The 20,702-nt window shown below is 42.0% G+C and overlaps 1 protein-coding gene across 1 annotated transcript in view; it reads left to right on the top strand.

The window, feature by feature from the left end:
- The first annotated feature begins 6,378 nt into the window (after nt 1–6,378).
- The window catches only part of TENM1 (teneurin transmembrane protein 1), a 572,606-nt gene continuing 558,282 nt past the window's right edge, over nt 6,379–20,702 (top strand). Inside the window, exon 1 of the mRNA XM_025205187.1 lies at nt 6,379–6,484. The gene's annotated coding sequence lies outside the window, so the exon portion shown is untranslated. The remainder of the gene's footprint in view (nt 6,485–20,702) is intronic.

Genomic DNA, 20,702 nt, shown 5'->3' with positions numbered 1-20,702 from the left:
TTTGGGAGAGGATATGTTTGCGTTTATGTCAAGGATGCTTTAATTTTACCATTCTCATGAAAATCCATTCAGATCTGGCAAAATTATTAGCTTGTTCGAATATTTGTTCACACATGCTCAGTAAGGACTTGTTGGCATTTAACCACTAATATCTCCAAAGAGTTCATCCTCACTGAGCATGCTCGAGCCCTCGGAGCTCCAAGTGCTGACCAGATGCCACATGAACCACTTTCCTTTCCTTTTTTGTGTCCCTGTGACAACGTATTTAGAAAAATGTGCAGATTTGTTGAAATCTGACAGTCCACACTGTTGACGCTTCTGCTATGGCCTGGAAACTCTGGGCTGTCAAGAGTGTGCCATAGCATCCATACCGCCCCAGCCCCCCACATGGACCGCTGTCAAAACTGCACTCGGCTTGTGCAGGTTGGACTGGGTCTGCGCACCGGAATGGGAGCAAGGATCTTCTCTGCCCTGCCCACTCAGATCTCATTGCATTGAGGAGGAGGAAGATGGCAAGTTGAAATCCCAAGGGAATGCAAAACAGAGCTGCGGGAGTAGATTATGGAAAGGCATCCAGTGAGGGAAGACAGGGAATGAAAGCAATTTAGGGGAAGGAGAGAAATTTGGATTTGGGATTGGCATGGAAGCCTGTGAGCTAGGTGAGAGAGCGGCAATGATGAAAAAAAGGAAGGAAAGGGAAATAATGCAAAAGGGGTCTGAGACTGAATGAGGAACAGCTGACAGTGCCAAAGACTGACTGGGCAAGAAGAATGGATCTGGGAGAAAGGAGGAGATGAGATGGAGCACATGGGGAGAACTGGACCCATATGGACATATGGGACAAGGAGCTCCTTCTGGGACAGATTGGAAGGCTCTCTTTCCTATCTAAGTGGGGAAGTTGGGCCCCCTCCCAAATGCTAGAGGGGTTTTTCCCTGCCCACTTGACAAAAGGAAAACCCTGGAAGTGTGCTAGCACCTTACTGCAGCTTTTTCTGCTGGAAGGGCCAATCTGTCCTAGGGTGCCAGGCTGTTGAATCAATATTATTTGATTTATTTGAATAATATCAACAATTTTATGGAGTTTGGAAATTATCACCCTCTGCAAGAAAAGCAATAAAACTTATCTTCCTTGAGAAACATATTGTTCCTGTTCTAAAGGAAAGTGCTATATAAAACATTTTATCCTTTTCCTGAAGACACGTATTGTTTTCGTTTTCTTTTTTTTTTTTAAGTCTTTTATTTCCCTCTCCAGAAGTATGATAAAAAAACTCATCAGCAATTCTTTGTGTGTGTGATTGAATCCCAGGGAAGAGACAGCAATTGTTTTATGAAGTAGACATGATCCCAGACTTAAATACCACTCCTGAGCATCTTGGAACAATGAAAGGGAAGAAAACTCTACCTGCATTTTGTAGGTTAGACCATCTGTACAGAGCTAGACTACAGCACGCTATGATTAGCTAAGTAGCAGGCTGTCACGCAGGTTCTTATCAGCTATAAAATGGGGAACAAGAAGCATCTTGATCTGTTCGCTTGTTTTCATAGATTGTAAGGCCAGAAGGGACCTCGGAAGATCATCGGGTCCAGCCACCTGCACCAAGCAGGAAAGATAACTGGGGGTCAGGTGACCCCAGCAAGGTGCCAGTCCAGTCTCCTCTTGAAGATTTCCAGGGTAAGCAATTGCAGCACCTCTGTAGGGAGCTTATACCACAGTCTGGACACCCTGACTATGAAGAAGTTTTTCCTAATGTTGAGCCTGAATTGATCTCTCCAGGAGTTTGTGGCCATTACTTCTGGTTTTCCCCTTGGATGCTCTGGTGAACAGTTGCTCACTGAGCCCTTGATGTACTCCCCTAGTGTAGCAGTAAGCTGCTACCAGGTCCCATCTCAGCCTCCTTTTCCTCAGGCTGAAGAGTCCCAGGTCCCGAAGCCTTTCCTTGTATGGCTTACCATGTAGAGCTCTAATTTCATAGATTTCATAGACATTAGGTCTGGAAGGGACCTCGGAAGATCATCGAGTCCAGCCCCCTGCCCAAAGGGCAGGAAGTCAGCTGGGGTCATAGGATCCCAGCAAGATAAGCATCCAGTTTCATCTTGAAGGTGTTCAATGAAGGCGCTTGAACCACCTCCGGTGGCAGGCTGTTCCAGACCTTGGGGGCTCGGACAGTAAAGAAATTCTTCCTTATGTCCAGCCTGAAACGATCTTGAAGTAGTTTGTGACCATTCGACCTCGTCATCCCTTGGGGCGCTCTGGTGAACAAACGTTCCCCCAGATGCTGGTGATCACCCCTGATAAACTTGTAGGTGACCATCAGATCACCCCTGAGCCTGTGCTTTTCCAGGCTAAAGAGCCCCATAGCTCTCAGCCTGTCATCGCAGGGTCTGCTTCCCTGACCTCTGATCATGCGCGTGGCTCTTCTCTGGACTCTCTCAAGCTTCTCCACATCCTTTTTTAATTATACGGGTCTTCTTTGGACTCTCCAAACCTTGTTCATGTCCTTGTTAAAGTGGAGTGCCCAGAACAGTCCTCCAGCTGCGGTCTCGCTAGTGCTGAGTAGAGCAGAAGAATCACCTCCTTGGTTTTGCCAGAGATACATCAATTGATGCACGCCAGAGTATTATTTGCCCTACTGGCTACAGCATCGCACTGCCAGTTCATATTCATATTTATTATTATTATTATCTATTATTAACCCCAGATCCCTTTCACTTGTGGTTCTAGTCAGTTTGGTGCCGCCAAGGCTGTAGGTGTGTTGGGGTTTGCTCATCCCAAGGTGGAGCACTTTACATTTCTCAACGTTGAACTTCCTCAGATAACGATCTGCCCATCTTTTAGTCACATGAGATGTCTTTATTAAAAATCCTTACATGAGTGATTCAAGTGAGGATTAACCAGGCATTTCTAATAATAACAACATGTACCTTTCAGGTTCAAGCAGAGGTGCATCTTAGTTCCTTTAGTCCAAATTATGTGCTGTATAGCTTGTCGCAGAAATAAAAATTAGATTTCAAGATATTTATTCATATTTGACTTATCTGATGGATATAAGTTTCTTTTCCCGTGAAGCAAGTTGTTCATTTGGCTTTATTTTCTTTCATCTTTTCCATACCAGTCCTAGTTCTTGCACTATCCCTGCTCTTGGTGTTTGTGTCTAAGCCAAACGACAGAGTTGGGCTGCCCAAATGATTAGGACTTGGAAGAAATCCCTACTCTGCCCCAGGCTCTGTAACCTTGGGCAGACCACTTAGCCAATCTCTGCCGCAGTTTCTCATTTGTAATACAGGGACCGCACTTCCTCACTTTACAAGGTATTGTGAGGATAAATGCTTTCAAGCAGCATTTCCCCAAACTTGGGTGATTGCATCACCCCAACAGTGAAGCTGACCACTTCAGATGCTGCTGGCACTCATTCACAACTAAATTCCCACTGATTCCCCCTGCTGCTTAAGTGCCTCTGATATCCTCCTACCCCTCCCACCTCCACCTGGGAAACTTTTATACCCCTTTACTCCCCAGGGCACATCCCACATTTTGCAAAATGCTGCTTTAAATGATTTGACATACTCAGGTACTCAGATAATTTGGTCCATGTGAGTACTGGAGAGAGAGAGAGGAAAAATAACCAACCTGTTCATAATTGCAGAACAAATCGTCCCTTATTTGACTCGTAGGCTCCCTCAGTCATGGAAACAGCCTGCCCAGTATTCAATACAGCATGTTTTATCATATCAGTAACAATTAGGGCCTGATCCCCATCTCTGTTATACTAGTTACACTGAGGGCAAACTACAAGCAACTCCACTGACGTCAAAGGGATTGACACCACTGGAGTAAGTGTGATACAAATGAGAATCAGGATCAAACTCCCAAATGTTTCCAAAATGACAACTAGAGAAAATATATATAGCTAGCTTTTTACCATCATTTATGTCAGAATCGTGTCTTTGTTTCTAACAAAACAAACCCTGTATTCATTTTTAATGAGCATTCGTTATATGTAACAGAGCAGAAATGTATAATTTTCTAACACTTATTTTAGACTGGAGTTTAATATTGGAATCTTTTAGGTTTGCTTGTCTCTGCTGTCATACCTGTCAAAGAGAGGTAGACTGCCAAGCTCTATTTTAGATTGTCACGCTAAGTATTACAGGGGAAGACTGTCTTCACAGAAGGACCTTGCAATGTTTGGATCATAGTCATAATTCTGAGATGTGACAGATGTATATAAAATATGTATTTCTTCCCTGAAGAAAATATTTATCCTTTTCAACCTTGAGTTGCCCTGGTAGAGTATCTTAAAACCACCAAGATGGCGCACTTTGTAGTTCAGGCTCACCCCTTTTTTCCCATATAGTATTTTTGTGGGCTCTGCTAGGGACTTTCAAATTCATTCTCCTAAATTTGAGATGTGGAGGATTATGCGGTGGAGGGGCGGAGAACTCCAGTATTCATTTCACCATTGATAACAATCACATTGGAAACGTGCATGCATTAAACAGGTGCCGCTTTTTTCTGCTAGTGTCTTTCCTGCTTCACTTGTCCATTAGCTTTGTTGGCCTGACTGTTGGTGACTTGCAGACTTTACCTGTTAGGAGCAGAAAAATGTTTTTATTCTTACCCATGCATGTTGTTTTCAGAGTTGGCTCTCATTCCCCAAATTCGCCTTGTTCTGAGATGTTTTTCTTACAGAATACAAAGACACAAAAACTGAATAGAAATGATCCCATGTAAAACCCTGCATTGTTCTCTACAGGCCAAGGTAGTTGAGGGCAAGGCCAAGCCCTAAACCTATTTTCTTTCACCTAAATAGAAGCCAAGCTTCCTTCTATCAATCTTCATCACAGTTATTTCTCTGCTGGCTTGCAAGTACATGTGTCACTGACTTCTACTGAAGTGTAATGGGCCTGATCATGTGTAACGGATCCTCTCAGCAAGTGAAGTTTAACTCATCTGGTAACTAAAATTGAAATTCTTTTTAGCTTGCCAGCTGCCCTCACACGTACAAAGAACTGTCTGCCAGAATCCAAAGCATTCTAGCCTAAATGCAGAAAAGGGACAGCAAGCAGATATTTTTCATTTGTATAATTTAAACAAATAAATAGAATTGCTAATCTAAGAAGTGCAATAGGCATGCTCGTTCAATATTAAGAGAAAAAAAGTGAACTTGGGTTCCATCCCTTCTAGGTTATATATTTATCTGTAATTCCTTTCTTGGCTCTTGCCCTGTTTAGTTAAAAATAGGCTTTCACAGTATGCTCAAAGGAGTGAGAGAGTGAGATACAGTGCACTCTACCATCTGTATTGCACTCTCTATTGTGCCCTCTTAGTCATACAGTATTTAATTATCCCGAGAAAATGGGTAACTTTGCACATTCAAAGACTAGAAGTCGATTCACACCCTTCCTTATTTGAAATGCAGCAGAGTGCTACCCATAACAAAAGAACAGATAGTTATAAGGAAAACGATGATTCTGAGGAACGAGGTATCCTGGAGGTTTGGTGCTAAAGTTCTTGACTTTAAGTGTCGTTGCTGTCTTTTGATCGCTTGCTCACTCTCTCTGTGTGCAGGTAAGGTTCTTGGCCCCACTTCACTGAAGCTTCATTTTTCTGCTTAGTGCAGAAGCAGTGGGAGGTATAGGGAAAGGTGGCTTCAAGCCACCTTTATTTTCTTTGCCTTCTCTGACAGTCCACAGATGCTCTATCTTAATCGTGGCTAAGAATAGCCTGACTACAGTAAACTTCAGCCAAGCCCTCTCCCTTTTAATTTTCTGCAGCAAGGAAACGTATCATATGGGGATATTCCCCGGAGGCCAGTTTTACAGCAAATGAGCTAAACCACAAAGAGGTTAGGACCACTGGACTTTAGGTCTTGTGGCTTCCTTCTGTTTGTGTGCATATAATATATGGATGTTCATGTGTAAAGTCATAAGCCAGCATCCAATTGTTGACTCAGACTTTTGTTAAGCCCAGAAGCTTTGCTTGTGATGTATTATAAAGCCAGAAGCTTTGTTTGTGATGTATTAGCCTGACTACTGACATTTATGCAGTATGATGTATGTTTACCACTTCCTTCTATGGATGTGTGATGGATCTCTTAATCTATAATGGTTCCCTCTATTGGTTCTTTTAAGTGGAATTCTTTTGTTATCTCATCAGATAGAGGTAAGTCATTTTGGACCTAGTGGCCCTGAATCATCATAATTTATAGATAGTTCCTGAGAAGCAAGAAAAAAAATATCACCAGGGCATTTTGAATCTGTCATTACTGGTCCATTCAGCAAGCACACAAATATCAGACTACGCTGAATATATAATAAAGTTAACTATATGTTAAACCCCAAGATCACACGTTTCCCTTTGTATTTTCAGAATCCTGCAGGAACAGCACCACTGAAAGAAACACTGCTGAACTTATCAGATCTGTGCTGAATGACTGTAAATCAGCCTTAAAGGAAGAGGGGGGCCTGAACCAAGTAAACTGAGGTACTTTTATACTTCCCTATAAATTCTATAAAGCAAGATTCTCAACCTTCTCCATAGCTAGGACCCTAATATTTAGCAGTATGGAAACATGAGGTGGCCCTGATCCTCTTGGGTCATGAGAACTCTGCTCTAAAGGAACTATTTTTTAAATAGAAATGCACTGTGTTAATTGATTGCAAATATAGCTGGGCTGTATCAAGAGAGAGATGAGCAAAGAAATACTGTCACCCTGACCCATGTATTTTTGCAAGTACTTTCCTTTAGTAACAATGGAAGTTATCCATGGTAATCTCTGAGAATGGAATTAACTTAAATGCGTATGTACTTAAAGTGAGCCCTCACATGAGGCTTGGAGAAGGAAGATGCAATAGAGTAGCACTGAAGCTAGCATGAGTCTGTGGCATATTAATTTTCACTGCAATCTCTCCTGGAATTTTAATATATTTGGTATGAAAAGGAAACATTTTGGGCCGAACCCTTACAAAGGTTCAACCCTATGGACACTGACAGGGCTTAGTAGAGCTGAAAATCAAACATGCATATTCATTTGAATTATGGAACAATAAGGAGATAGATAGATAGATAGATAGATAGATAGTATTCTCTTGAGACCTTTAGGCATCAAGAAGTATGAGAGAGTTTGCTGTTATCCAGGGCTCGACTCTATTTTAGTGGTGACTGAAAGCTGTAAGCAAATGGATATAAACTGCCTGGACACACCACAGTTTAGCATTGCACCTGCTGTCAGTACCAGTGACAGTCACACAGAAGTATTCTTGCAAGAACTACTGTGATATTTAAAAAATGAATGAACAACCATATGGGATGCCCAGAAAGAAGGGTCATCATACTTTCCCACAGTCCTCAAATGGGAGAAGAAAGACTATAAAAGTAAATAAGAGAAATAACCAATCCGGGTTTAGTTATTCTGTTACTCATTGACTTGCGTGTTCACAGCCATGAGGCTGCCTGTTTAGGGAACAGAAATCAGGAATGCTCTCTAAAAATTGCTACTTGTAAGTTCAAGTGTGTTTTTACATTACTTGTAACATATAAGGTGAAACAACCTTGTGGGTACTTCCTTTTTGCTTTATTATAAAGTAATGTGAGAGAGAAAGTAACTGTGATTGATTGTCTTAAGCCATTCTTTTCTGGAAGCAGGTAACTTCACTGGTTTACAGCACATTGACCTCCACTAACTTACCCTATTCCTTTCTTAAACTTTGCAATCTTCATTTATAGTACCTTGTCTTAGATTAGAGTATAAGCACAATTGTAGTCCATGAATATTATCTTAATATGCATAGCAAATAAATAATATTCTGAGATTGAGATGTTGATATCTGATATTTTTCTATGAGAAAAAGAAGCCCATCTGCAATAAAGTTGATTCAGATGCAAAGTCTTTTTATCATAATTTAACCAGGGAACTTCAGAATAATCTTTTCAAGTCACTATTTAAATATAGCTGGTTCCTAAAGTGAACATACTCTAATTTTTCTTTTAGAATATATTGCACTCTAACAACCTTTGATTGAAACTGCAGTTTCCAATGCTCAGGGTTTGTCTTCCAGTAAAAATCTTTAGCCAAGTTTTTTAGCAAATGAATTTCAACCAAAAAAAAAACCAAAACTGCTTTGAATTAGGCAAGTCAATTAGAACAGACTTTAAACATCAACTTCTCTTTTCTCCTGTAAGCCAAACATTTTACTAAAGGCTGAAGATTATGATTAAAGATCATCACTGTTCTTGCTAAAAAAAAATGATGGCACCAAGCAAACAATAAAGGGGAGAGAAAAAAGTCTAACTGGCCTGGTTTTTTGTCCTGATGAAATTTCTCCCTTGCTATCCATAACAGCAAGACAACCATATTGCTCTGTGTTTAGTTTTTTGACAGACAGTATTGCAGCCTGATGCTGGGAGAAAAATGGAGAAAAATAATGAAAATTATATAAAGGAGAATGATCCTAAACTTCCTAATATATTAAAGACTAGCTGTTCCCTGCATCCATTGAGAATGTCAAACTGATTGGCTATGTGCCTTGACTTATAAAGAACTAAATGAATTTGGAAAGTACTTAAGTTTTACTGCTAATCATTATCATGAGTTAAATGACATATGATTTAAGAACAGAAATTCAGACTTATGCAGATGTTTAGAAAAACAACCAGACTTGCTTGTGCCAGTAGTCAACTGTTATTTGACTGTATATTACCCTCGGCAACAATACATTTCTTAACGTTGAGGACTGTTCTAGAAATTGAATAGTTCAGAGCTCACATGGTTGAATGAGAGAAAAGCGAAAAAACCTGGGTGTATTACAGTAATAATTACAGGATAACTGAGCCACTAGTGGGATGCAGCTATGAAAAAGGTCAACATGACGTTAGGATGTTGAGTGAAGCATTTTCCAAAGAGAGGGACAAATTAATGCCATTTTACAAGGCTCCGGGTAAGACCTCATCTGGAATACCGTGTATAATTGTGGTCACCCATGTTCAAGAAATACAAATTTAGAAGAAAATGGGCATGAGGAAGAGCTGCTAGGATGATTAAGGGAATGGAGAGCCTGCCTCTTGAGAAGAAACTAAAACAGCATGGCATATTTAGCCTAGGAACATCAGGATTGAGCTGGGACAGGACGAGCCTTACAAACATGTATAATATAAATACATAATTTTATAGAAGTTAAGATGGAATCCATCATTTGCTTTTGACCAGCATTAACAATACTGTATAACAAAACCAGGAGAATGAATCAGGATATAGTGACATATAGAAACTCATTGTTATGTGTTAAGGTTAATATTTTCCTAGCGTCTTCTGAATGTGTATTAACCAACTACCTCACAGTCTTTGCAATGGCAGGGCATTGGCAGCATCCTCATTTTCCCTGTTTTCACCTGTGATGTGTTATAACATGTTCTTGGTTTTCTGTAATTGAGGATGAAGGTTTGAATTGATGATTTTGGGGCTTCCTTTGATTAACTGTCTGCTGATTGGACTTGATTGGACCAGTTTAAGGTTTCTCTATGGCACATTTACACAACATGTTTGATATTAAGCTTGAAATACTTGAGCCATTATTACTTCTAAAGAACCTTTTGATGCACAAGTAGACAGTAAATGGAATACCAGGCAATTCAGTTACAGTTTTTTAAAAAGAGCACTTATAGGAAAGAGGTTGAAAATTACGGGACTATAAATGTAACATTTATTGTGTGTTAGGAAAAAAATTGAATTATATTTATGGATGGCATAAGAATATGTTAGGGAAATTATAACATAATAGATGTGAGTCAGCAAGGGTTTGTGAAAGTTATGTCAAGCAAATGTGATTACCTTTTAAAATGGAATAAAGTTTGGCATGAATAAAGGACATATCTGAGATTGAATAGATCTGGATTTCAAGAAAATTGCTAATGAAGTTTCACAAACCAATTTTTGTTTAAGTTCTCTTAATACAGGGTAAGCGATTATGATAAAAAGGTGACTAGTAGAATAACAATGTGTTGGGAAACTGTCCTTTAGCTTTTGGTACTGGTACTATTACTCTACTATTTTAATTATTGATTTAGTTAAAGTTACAACATGTACGGTAATAAATATTGCAGAGGATACGGAAATAGGAAGAGCAGTTAAACTTCAGAAGGATGCAGCTGTTTCACTGTATAATTTTGATAGATTAGCTGAATTGGGCTGAAAGGTGGAAAATGAAATGCAGTGTATCTATGTGTTAAGTGATGCAAGCGGATGGGAAAGAATATTCCACAAGTAAAGTGTGGTTGAAATAAAATTGAATTCATTAATATGGAAGAAGAAATAGCTTGGTGAGTATTTATTAATGGTCCCAGAATTAAAATGCTTAGTTCAGTTTATAGCAGCAGTAAAGGAGTGCCCAGATGGACATTTAATATTAATCCAAAGCTATTGTATCATCACTGCATAAAGTAACTATTAGGCCAGATTTTCCAAGTTTGGTACCTCATTTGCAAACATAAAGTAAATATTAGAGAATATATTTAAGCTGAGGGGCACACTATGAAAAGGGCTGGTTCATCTTTGGTCTAGAGAAAATTAAATTAAGAAGCATGGAACAAGGGGAAGGCTCACTTTCAGGTTCCCAATGAAGAAGAAATAAGCCCACTCCCCAAATTGAAACAAGTTCAGGGAAAGTCCTATAAATTCTATCCGGGAGATAGAAAATCTTTGAAAGAGAACTGGAGAATTTTTCTACTTATTATCTGTGTGTATGAAGTTTCTTTTCTCCTTGGCAAAAAAATAACCTCGAGGAAAAGCACTGGTTACCAATGCTGTCCCATATTTCTGTGCCTGCTAGCTTTTTCCTTAAATTGACCCTGTAAAGTCAGTGCAGATGAAGATTGAAGATAAGGGTGTACATAAGTATTGACAGGATCAGATGCCATTGATCAGTTTTGCACTTGGAAGTAGCTGATGCCCACAGCCTTGGAGGACCAGGAAGGAATTCTCCATGCCTTCTCCGCAAGATACACATTTATGTGAACGCTGAGGGTGCATCCAGACAAGTCCGCACGTGCCTCTTGCCTTGTCTCAAAGCAGCTTGAGATGTGGCAAGAAGCACACTGAAAACAAAAAAATGTTCCCCACACTGCATATTTTCAGCGCGGACTCAACATTTTCTACCTGGATATCCAGGTATCAAAATAAAACACAGGGGGGTGGGAAAGGTGGGACAGGGCATGGTCAGGGAGCCATGCCCTGAGGTAACCTGGGAGTCGGTCCTCCAGAGAGATGCTCTGGTTTCTGGCCAGAGCGTCTCTATGATGCTCCTGCTGCCCCAGCATGCAGGGCACGAACCCTTAGTGTGGCGGGGCAAGCATAAGCACTGCAAGGATCAGGACTCAGGCACCATCATGGGTAAGGTGGGGGTGGAGGGGTTTGTGGGTGTGGGTGGGTGTGAGGAGTGGTGGGGGGATGGGGCGGTGTGATGAGGGGATGTGCAGTCTGTGGGTGGGTTTGTAAAGGGTCTTGAGTGGGGGCTGCCACATGCCTGCCCCCCCCACACCTGTCCTCCGTGGTGCCAGCAGCAGCAAACAGCATAGCTGTGGCCTGGCTGCAGGCGCAGCTGGCATCAACGTGGCGCTGTATGACCCAGACTCTGTACATGCTGAACAGACCTGGCCAAGACTGCTGACTGAACAGACCTGGCCCTGGTCCCCCTTATATTGACCAGGCGAGGGATCAGCAAGTCAGCGTGGCAGCTCCTAATCTCTATACTCCAGAGGGGATCCCCCCACTAGGCCCCACCATAGAGCCATCACCACTAGTCAGGCTGACCTAGCGCCCCATCAAAGTTGGATGAGGCCTAGTTCCCCTGGGCTCACCTGAGCCCCTTGACTTCACCCCTGCCCTATCTAGTCAGGACCTGCCTAGCCTCTGTGTAGGCCCACAAGTTGTAATCCTCCTTCTAGGCTGGGTCTTGTTTTCTCTAGACCCCAGCCTTCTGCCTGGGTCTTAGGACCCTACTGGGCCCCCAGGAACCTTCTGCCATCCCCATTGTTCCTCCCTTATGTCCAGCTCAGCCAGATGTTGTTGTTCCAGATGCCAGCATCAGACTGCTGCCTGAGCTAAAATGGAGGCTGCTCAGTCCTCTCCGCCAATCACATGGCCCATCCAGTGGCCATGTGAGCACCTCATCCGGGCTAGCCACACTTGCTGGTTGCCCTGTTACCTGCTCTCACCCTTAAGGTGGCAGGCATCAAAGGTGCTCTGCCACAATATCCTAAATTTATTTCTAATGAAAAGCTTTAATACAATTGTAGGTTTTACAAACCCTGGCAAGATCTCTATTCCCAACAGAAAACTGTGAATACATAAATATCTATTTTTTTTAGAAAATAAGTATATATAAATAGAGAATAGAATATCTAATTATTCATCAATATTGTTCCATACTTGCAGAAGAGCAGCCATTTTTTTTAAGTTTATTCTTGACTTGTGTATAAGTGAGCTCTTTCATTAATACCAGAAACAACCTGCATGAGATTTTCTGAATTTTCAGGATTTGAAACCCAAACCGTTGTTAACATACTAAGACTATAGATGTTGTGACTTGGAAAGGTCTGAACCCTTTATGCAATGAAGAATATCAGTAGACTCAGATTTTTGTAACTGATTGTAGTTATGCAGATGTGCAGTCAATAGCTCAAACCCAGACATACAGCAGAAATGCCTCATCATTTCCTTCTAATAGTAATTTCTCAATAAGACAGATGCTGGCCTCCTGTATCCCTTGTACATTAAAGAAGCATTCAGCTGTATTTGGAAGATGCATAAGACAAAGGTTGAGTGTGATTTTCAAAAATAATGGATACATTCAAGACCAGATGAAATGAAAGTAAATGTGGATTTGGAAAAATCAAACATTTAAAAAAATCTCTCTGTAGTGATATTAGGTGATTTTTTTCAGTGCTGCATGGGCATTTGATTTGTAAAGAAATACTATGCCTATATTTGTGCTAAGCTCTTGGTAACATTTATGGGAGTTCTGTATGGAGGTCTGTTCTGGCATGTTTAGATTCTTACATACTGGTCTTCATGGTGGGATCGGTCAAATAACATATCTATTGGCATTCAATTTTTTGTGATAGTTGCAAAATCTCACCAAAACAATGACATTAAGGAAACACACACTGACTCACACACAACACACATAACATATTTTTTATCAGCATTTCCCATTATTTAAATAATGTAACAGGGCTAAATACAGACAGTCAAAAAGCCCAAGACTGAACTGATTCAATCTTTACAGGTTAGTGTCAACTGCATAGACTGAACCAATAAGCAAGTGAACAGACATTCACTTTTGATTCCAGAAATGCAGCCACATGCCTGCGGTGGCTCAGGCCAGAAGCCAGGGGATGCTAGAGCACACCTCGCTGCTCAGCTGGAGTAGACAGCTTGAAACTGGAGGGGATCTGGGATAGAAGTTCAATAAACCAATTTAACCTAAATCAGTTAAGTCTGATACTACATCCATCCAAGTTTATCTTAAACCAGTTTTGACCATTTTGCAAGCAGTTCATGTGCACTGAACTTATGCTGTGTTATAGATTCGAATTGGTTTCCAGTCCTTTGTACTGGTCTGTGAGTAATTTCATCCCTAGCCCAGTTGGCCAAACTGGAGGAAGAAGAGAGGGCTTTGGAGACAAATGCATCTTTAAAAATAGAAAACATATACTTAAAGAAATAGTGGAGTTATCTTGCATGTGCTTGTATGAGGACATTTTTTGTATTTGTCATAGTTACCAACATACCAAAGTTTGACTGCCCCAGAACAGCTGTCACTTGTTGATGTTGTTCTCTGCCTCAGAGATGCAGGTGGTCTGACACGACTCTCTCACTTTCAGCACTAAGGGCACTGAAAGATTTGCAGCTCCTGAGTTAGACCGGCCCTCTTGACCCAACAGATGTTCCCTGTTGGGTCGGAAGGGTGGAGGACTGGGCTCTGCTTTGGAGCCACTCCAATCCACTCAGCCTTCCCCAGCGCAGGCTGGGCAAGCTCCAGCCCAACCTCCCTCTCTTCCCTTACCCCCCCTCCCATCATGCAAACAGCACCAGGAGCCAGGCAAGGCAGGGCTGCATCAGCCCAGCCATGCAAGGAGACAGAAGTTAATGAAGGCACTCTGCTTCAGAGTGCCTTCATCTGAACGCATGAAGGTTAATTTGTCATGCAATTGGGGACTTTTAAAGTGCACTTCTGTCAGGGCATGGCTGTAGAATGCTTTCAAGGATCCGATCGCATGAAAAATGTAACTTCTGTCTGCACCCTAGAAGACTACCCCAGTATCAGTATCAGCAGGTGGGGCAGTATGTGACAGATTGTTAGAAGAACTATTTTTAAAATCCACATTATGACTTATTGCATGTATTTCCTTATTGAAGATTAGTAGCAAAAGCAAATACTGTAATCATGTAAACTTTGTGTCCAGTCTAGAGTTTCAGCCATATTCTCTTGTCCGCTGACATAAAATCAAGTAAACTGAAACCTGGCTTAGCTTTATTGCATCACTCTTCAGTAATTTTTATATACTGTTTCCTTTCATAATTTGAGACATGATAATGATTTTTGTTATAAATTTTTTTCATAAATATTCTTCCTGGTGGATGATGCATTTATTTAGGCATCAGTGGACAAATAAAGTTATCCACGGGTGACTAACAACCTTGAATAAATACCATTTCACTCAGCAGCTATCCATAGTACCTTAGCAATGCAATTACATGCTGGGACCTATTATCCCAATTAATCGACTGTTTTATATTCACTGTGCATTATACTTGAAACTCTTTAGAGGCCTGGCCTTCACTTAGCCACAGGCAAAAACAAAATTTATAACAAATAACCAAGGAAGGGCTTTCATTTACTTCCCAAGATATGTAGCGTGTAATTATACTTTAAGCATAACTAGGCAGGCCTCAGAAATGCCCTTTGATTTAAGTCACAATAAAACTATATATTAAAACTGTGATAAATGCAGCTTTCTTATTTTCCAAGTTATTGTGGATAACTGCAGAAGATTCTGCTATCAGCTCCCTACATCTTCGTTTCCGTAATTATTTTGCCAAAGGTTAAGCTTGATGGTTATTTATTATATTCATATAGCTTCCCACTTTCAAAGCACATGAACTAAAAGAGCAGCAATTCATGGGGACCGTGCATTTGCTGGATGGGTGAACAAATAAAATAGGATACTAAGAAGTACACAACCCCTTGTTGTGTTGCTACTTTGTAAAATGTCAGCCCGGGGCTGTGTTTTACGGCTCTGGAATTTGACCACTAGAGTTTAACTTTACTCCCTCTGGTGGTTTGCAAAGCTGTATTACCAAAGCTATAAAATAAAACACAGTTGTAATTCTTCTCCTTATTGTAAGAAGCATTGATCGCCTCTGATTGTATATTATAGCAAAGGGGCAGTCTATTACATAAATTTATTGCATTTTCTTCCTGATAATTACTGGAAGTTATTGAACAAGGCAGCGAGTTATGGCCAGTAAGTTCCTGCTATAGCTGAGGAAGCAAATCCACAGATATTTAGTAGATCTAAACAGCTGTAAACAACACATCCTGTTTACAATGTACTAGAAATTTACAACTTACAGTGCATTTGAGGGGTTTTTAAGAATCATACTCCCACTGCTACAAATTCAGGCTTGAAATATGAACTGCACTAAAATGTCATGCTATGTTGTATCATTTAGATACCTTTTGTCAAGCAATTTGACAGTTGTTAAAATGTCAGGGATCAGACCACTGGATTCACCATATCCCTTATTCAAAAATGATGTTACTATTTCATGACCACTTGCTTAGGAATTCTCATCCAGGTGGTATATGCATGTGATCATTTGCTGGCTCTTTTTACATTTTGAAATGTAAATTATCAACGGGAAAAAATCATTATCTTGTCCTGATTTTAGTCAGCTCCCCAATAGGTTCTTTGAATGCTAGTAAAATACTAATTACTGATTCCTCTTTAGGAAAACAAGTCATTTCTTTTCACAGAAATCTTTTTCATATATTTGTGCCAATCCTATTATAAGGTAAAATACACAGTGTGATGCAAGCAACCATGTGAGTCTTCAGACTGAAATGTGGTTCCAGGGAAGATGCTGAACTAGAGATTGGCTTGATTCAAACTGTTGTGAATGTGACTTCAGACCCTGATCCTCTTTCCTGCAGTCCAAGGATGCTTGAATCCAGGGCTTTTGTTTGGTTGTTTCCAGGAATAGCACAAACTGGATATTTGGATTTACATCTAGATTCGAAATCAAAGTTGGAACCTTCTAACATTCACGCATGCTTTGATACAGGGCTTTGCTCAGTACTGAATGCTAGCATGAAATGCCATTATACCTTATGCCAAGTTTTAATACGAAGACAATGTCTTAATGGAATAACTCTTCTATACATAAGTGTATAGATTGTTGTTATATTTGCCAGGGGTGTGCAAAATGGGCCGTATTCAGTTCAGATTCAGCCCAAATCGGGGACAGTGATTCAATTTGTTGATTCAGATCACTGTCCCCGATTCAATTCAACTGAATCTGAATCTGAAGACTCAATGCTGATTCAGAGAATCAGCTTTAAATGTTTTTTCTACATACCTCGAGGTACCAGGCACGGCTCATGAATGCTGTGATGCTGGGGTGGAGGAAGCATCCCACAGGAGCATGGGGGGGACCCCCGTGTGGTCGGTGGTGAACCTGGAAGTGGACTGGAAGTAGTTCTGGTACATTTCTGGGTCCACCAGGGGACGCACTCGGGGGCCCCCCTGTGCCCCCTCGGCTTGGCAGTCAGCCCTGGGGGGACCTTGGGTGCCCCCCCCAGACCCAAGAGGCACCAAGAGGCACCCAGGAAGGCATGGGGGGGGGGGCCCACATGCTCCCCAGTGGACCCAGAAGTGGACCGGAAGTGCTTCTGGTCCACTTCCAGGTCTGCAGTTGAGGGCACTAGGGAGCCCCCTGCACTCCTGTGGGACACTCCATCCACCTACCCCCCCACCCACCATCTCAGTGTTCACAAGCCACCCGGTACCTTGAGGAATGTAGAAAAAAAAATTAAGGCTGTGTCTATGTCAGAATTGCCAAATCTTTCTGAATCTCTCCAAATTAATTCAGAGGGTTCCGATTCGATTCGGAAAGATTAAAGGGTCTCTTGATTCAATTCAGATTTGGAGATTCAGCCACCGAATCAGGCTGAATCTCCACCAAATCAAATCAAGGACCAAAGCTTTGCATAGCCCTAATATCTGCACTTCAACAATCCACTGGTACAATGCTGTGGCCATGTAGGTGTTTTTAAATATTTATTTTTAAAAAGAGGATAAAAAATGGAAGGACTTAGAAATGAAAACAGTAAGTGCATGCCCACTAGCTCTAAATATGCAAACGAAGTTGTGCAATAGCAATAAAAGTTTTGTGAGTATTTTAATTCTAATTGTATGTGGAGGATTTTGATATATGTTGTTATCTTAATAAATATATATGATCTTCACATTATTCTTTCTTTATTGATGCCTTCATACTATTTTGGAGAAGATTCATCTTCCACAGAGGACTTTTATTAATATAATATTTCACAAGTGACTAGCCAATTTTTTCCATTATCTTAACAGTCACAGCCAAAATGAAAACCTAAAGTTATTCCTAATGGCTATCCATGTGAGATATGAAAACGATGAGGAAAAGAACCCCTAAAGAGAAAATTTCCTACCATCATTCATTGTCTTATTTTGGTTGCAAATACAATATTCAAATTGGTTCATAATCATCATTATTTTCTTCTTTTCTCTTCCCTTCTTTCTCGCTTCTCATTCTTTTTTTCCTGTTCAATGTACAGAAAGTAAAAGGCAGGGTAGATTTGCACCTTTCTAGACAACTAAATGAGCAATGTATAGTATAAGCTTTCATAAGCACAGGGCTTACTTCATTGGATGCTATGAAGGGACTGCAAGAAACAGAGCTACTAAATAGAAAGCAGTTATTAGAAGTGATGGCATATATACAGGAAGCTGAGAGACAGCTTTCCAAGGAGTTTCACAAATTCCTGACTGAGTCCCCCATGGCACAGTATGACAAGGATCTAGATAAACTCTTAAAATACTACCTCTGGAAACACAAGATACCTAAGATCCACAAACCTGGTAACCCAGGCAACATCCCTACTGCCTTTGGCATTGGCACCGTCACTGAGAAAGTTTCTAGCTACATTGACTCAATCCTCTTTCCATATGCTACAAGAGCTGCCAGCTATTTGAAAGATACCATAGGTTTCCTAAAGAAACTAGCTTTCATTGACAAGCTTCCAGCTAACACCAAATTAGCTGCCATGGATGTTACATCTCTCTACATCAACACCCCCAGTGAGGATGGATTGCAAGCCATAAAAAACATTATCCCTAACAAAAACACTGCTTTTGTTTCCATCACATCCTTCCATTTTGTCCTCTCACACAAATATTTCAGAGACTCCCTATATTTACAAATGAACAGCACCACCGTGGGCTCTCCAATATGCTGATATATTTATGACAGATCTTGAAGTCCACTTCCACTGCAGCTGCCCTCTCTTTCCCCTGATATCTAAGATACATTGATGGCATCTTTATCATATGGACTCGTGAAAAGGAATCTCTAGAGAAATTCTATCACAACTTTAATTACTTCCACCTCTCCATCAAAGTGATTCTGGAATATTCCTCCCAGAAACTGGACATCACTGTGAAAGTTTGCAATGACCAACTCCCCACTCATTCCCCCCACTCCCCATTCATTCCCCAAATCCCCATGCGTTCCCCCTGCCCCTGTGAAGATGAGCCCCTGGAGACATTCCTCTCCTCTTCTCTAGCCTCCTGCTCATTCCCCTGCTCATCTCCAGCCTCCCACTGCCCCCCACTGTGTGGGGGGGGGGCTGTGCCATGAGGCCCCAGAAGCCCTGATGGCTGCTGCTGCAGCTGGTAAGTGCGGGGACACTGGGGTCTGGTGGGGCAGTGATTGGGGACTGTGACTGGGTGGGGGAAAAGATGAGGGCCCTGGGGGTCTCATGGGCCATGCAGACAAGGGGGTGATGGCCCTGTTGAGATGCTGTGGGCCCCTGTTGGGTGACTTTGGCCCCTGTTGGGGAAGCAGTCCATGAGCTGTGCAGGGGCTGTAGCCCCTGTTAGGGGAGTAGTCCATGAGCTGTGCGCCCAGGCAGGGACCCACCCCTCCTGAGCAGCCCCCCCCATGCACCCTCCCCACATCCACAGTCCCCCCACAATCCACCCACAAACCTCACCTCCCCAAACCACCCCCACAACCCCTTACCTACATACCTGGCCCTGTAAGTCAGAAGTGAGGGGACTGGGGTGGGGGGAAGGCTGAGGGTTGAGAGTAAGGGGAAAGGGAAGGGGCAGGGCACTGGCATATCAGTGCTGCTCAGCGCTGAACATCCTGGTGAGCAAAGGGGCTCTGATTTTTCTATGACAAAAAAGCCAAAAGTCAATGCCAAACTCTATAGATATTTAGATTCTATTTTATTATGATGATGAAGGCACTTGTAGGCTTCCAAATTGCTTTAAAATGGTAAATAGATCAATAAAACATTTCCCAACTGATTTGGTCTCTCACTCTGTCTCTCTCTCGAATATATATGTGTGTGTGTGTGTGTGTGTATGTCTAGTGGTCCTTTGTTTTACTTGTGGAAGAACATGGATTTGGGGATGTTTTAAAGTGTCAATTTGGAAAAATTTTTATCAGGGATTTTGCAGTTTTTAAATAGGCAACACCAGAATTCCTACTAGTGAGACAAGTTGCAGGACCCAGGCAGAGGAGCCTGCTCAGAACTGGTACCCAGGACCCAGATGGAGGTGGCTGACCTCCTGGCCACTTGGCACCAGGAGGACATGCTTTGACAGTTCAGAGCAGGCCACCACCCTGAGAACATCTTCCAGGCAATAGATGCCTAGATGGCCAGACAGTGGCACACATGGCAATAGGGCTGCATAAATGCCAACTGGGCTGCCACAGCCCACTGGCAGCTGGCCCAGAGGTACAGATGTCTCTAATGTCCATGCAGTCTGTATCTGGGTCTGGCAGGCATGCAGCCTTGGGGCCTCATGCTATCACAGGTGGCAGCAGGTCACAGCCAGGCACTAGCCCCCACTACCAAACTGCTGCAATGGGCAGAGGGTCCAGGGAACTCTCAGGGCTACTTCAGCAGTCCAGCTGACACAAGAGGTAGTGTCCCCAGGTACCAATTGGCCAGGCCCTAGAAGCTCATGAATGTGCGTAGCTCTGAGCTGCTTTCCAGGGCAGCTTTTTATACAGCTTTATACTGCTAGGGTCAGCACAGGGCAGGTTTTTATATTCATAGAATCATAGAAGTCGAGTTGGAAGGGACCTTGTAGATCTTCAAGTCTGACCCCCTGCCTGGGCAGGAGCAATACTGGGCTCAAGTGACCCCAGCCAGGTAGGCATCAAGCCACTTCTTAAAGACCCCCAGAGTAGGAGCCAGCACCACTTCCCTTGGAAGTTGGTTCCAGATCCTAGCCGCCCTGACTGTGAAATAGTTCTTACGGATGTCTAATCTAAACCTACTCTCCAACAACTTGTGGCCGTTATTCCTTGTTATCCCGGGGGGGCGTTAGGGGAAACAAAGTCTCCCCCAAACCCTTCTGGTCCCCCCTAGTG

This window comes from Alligator sinensis, unplaced genomic scaffold (genome assembly GCF_000455745.1).
Source record: "Alligator sinensis unplaced genomic scaffold, ASM45574v1 scaffold157_2, whole genome shotgun sequence".
NCBI lineage: Eukaryota > Metazoa > Chordata > Crocodylia > Alligatoridae > Alligator > Alligator sinensis.
The sequence above is the reverse complement of the archived record's forward strand: the minus strand, read 5'-3'. Positions and strand labels throughout refer to the sequence as shown.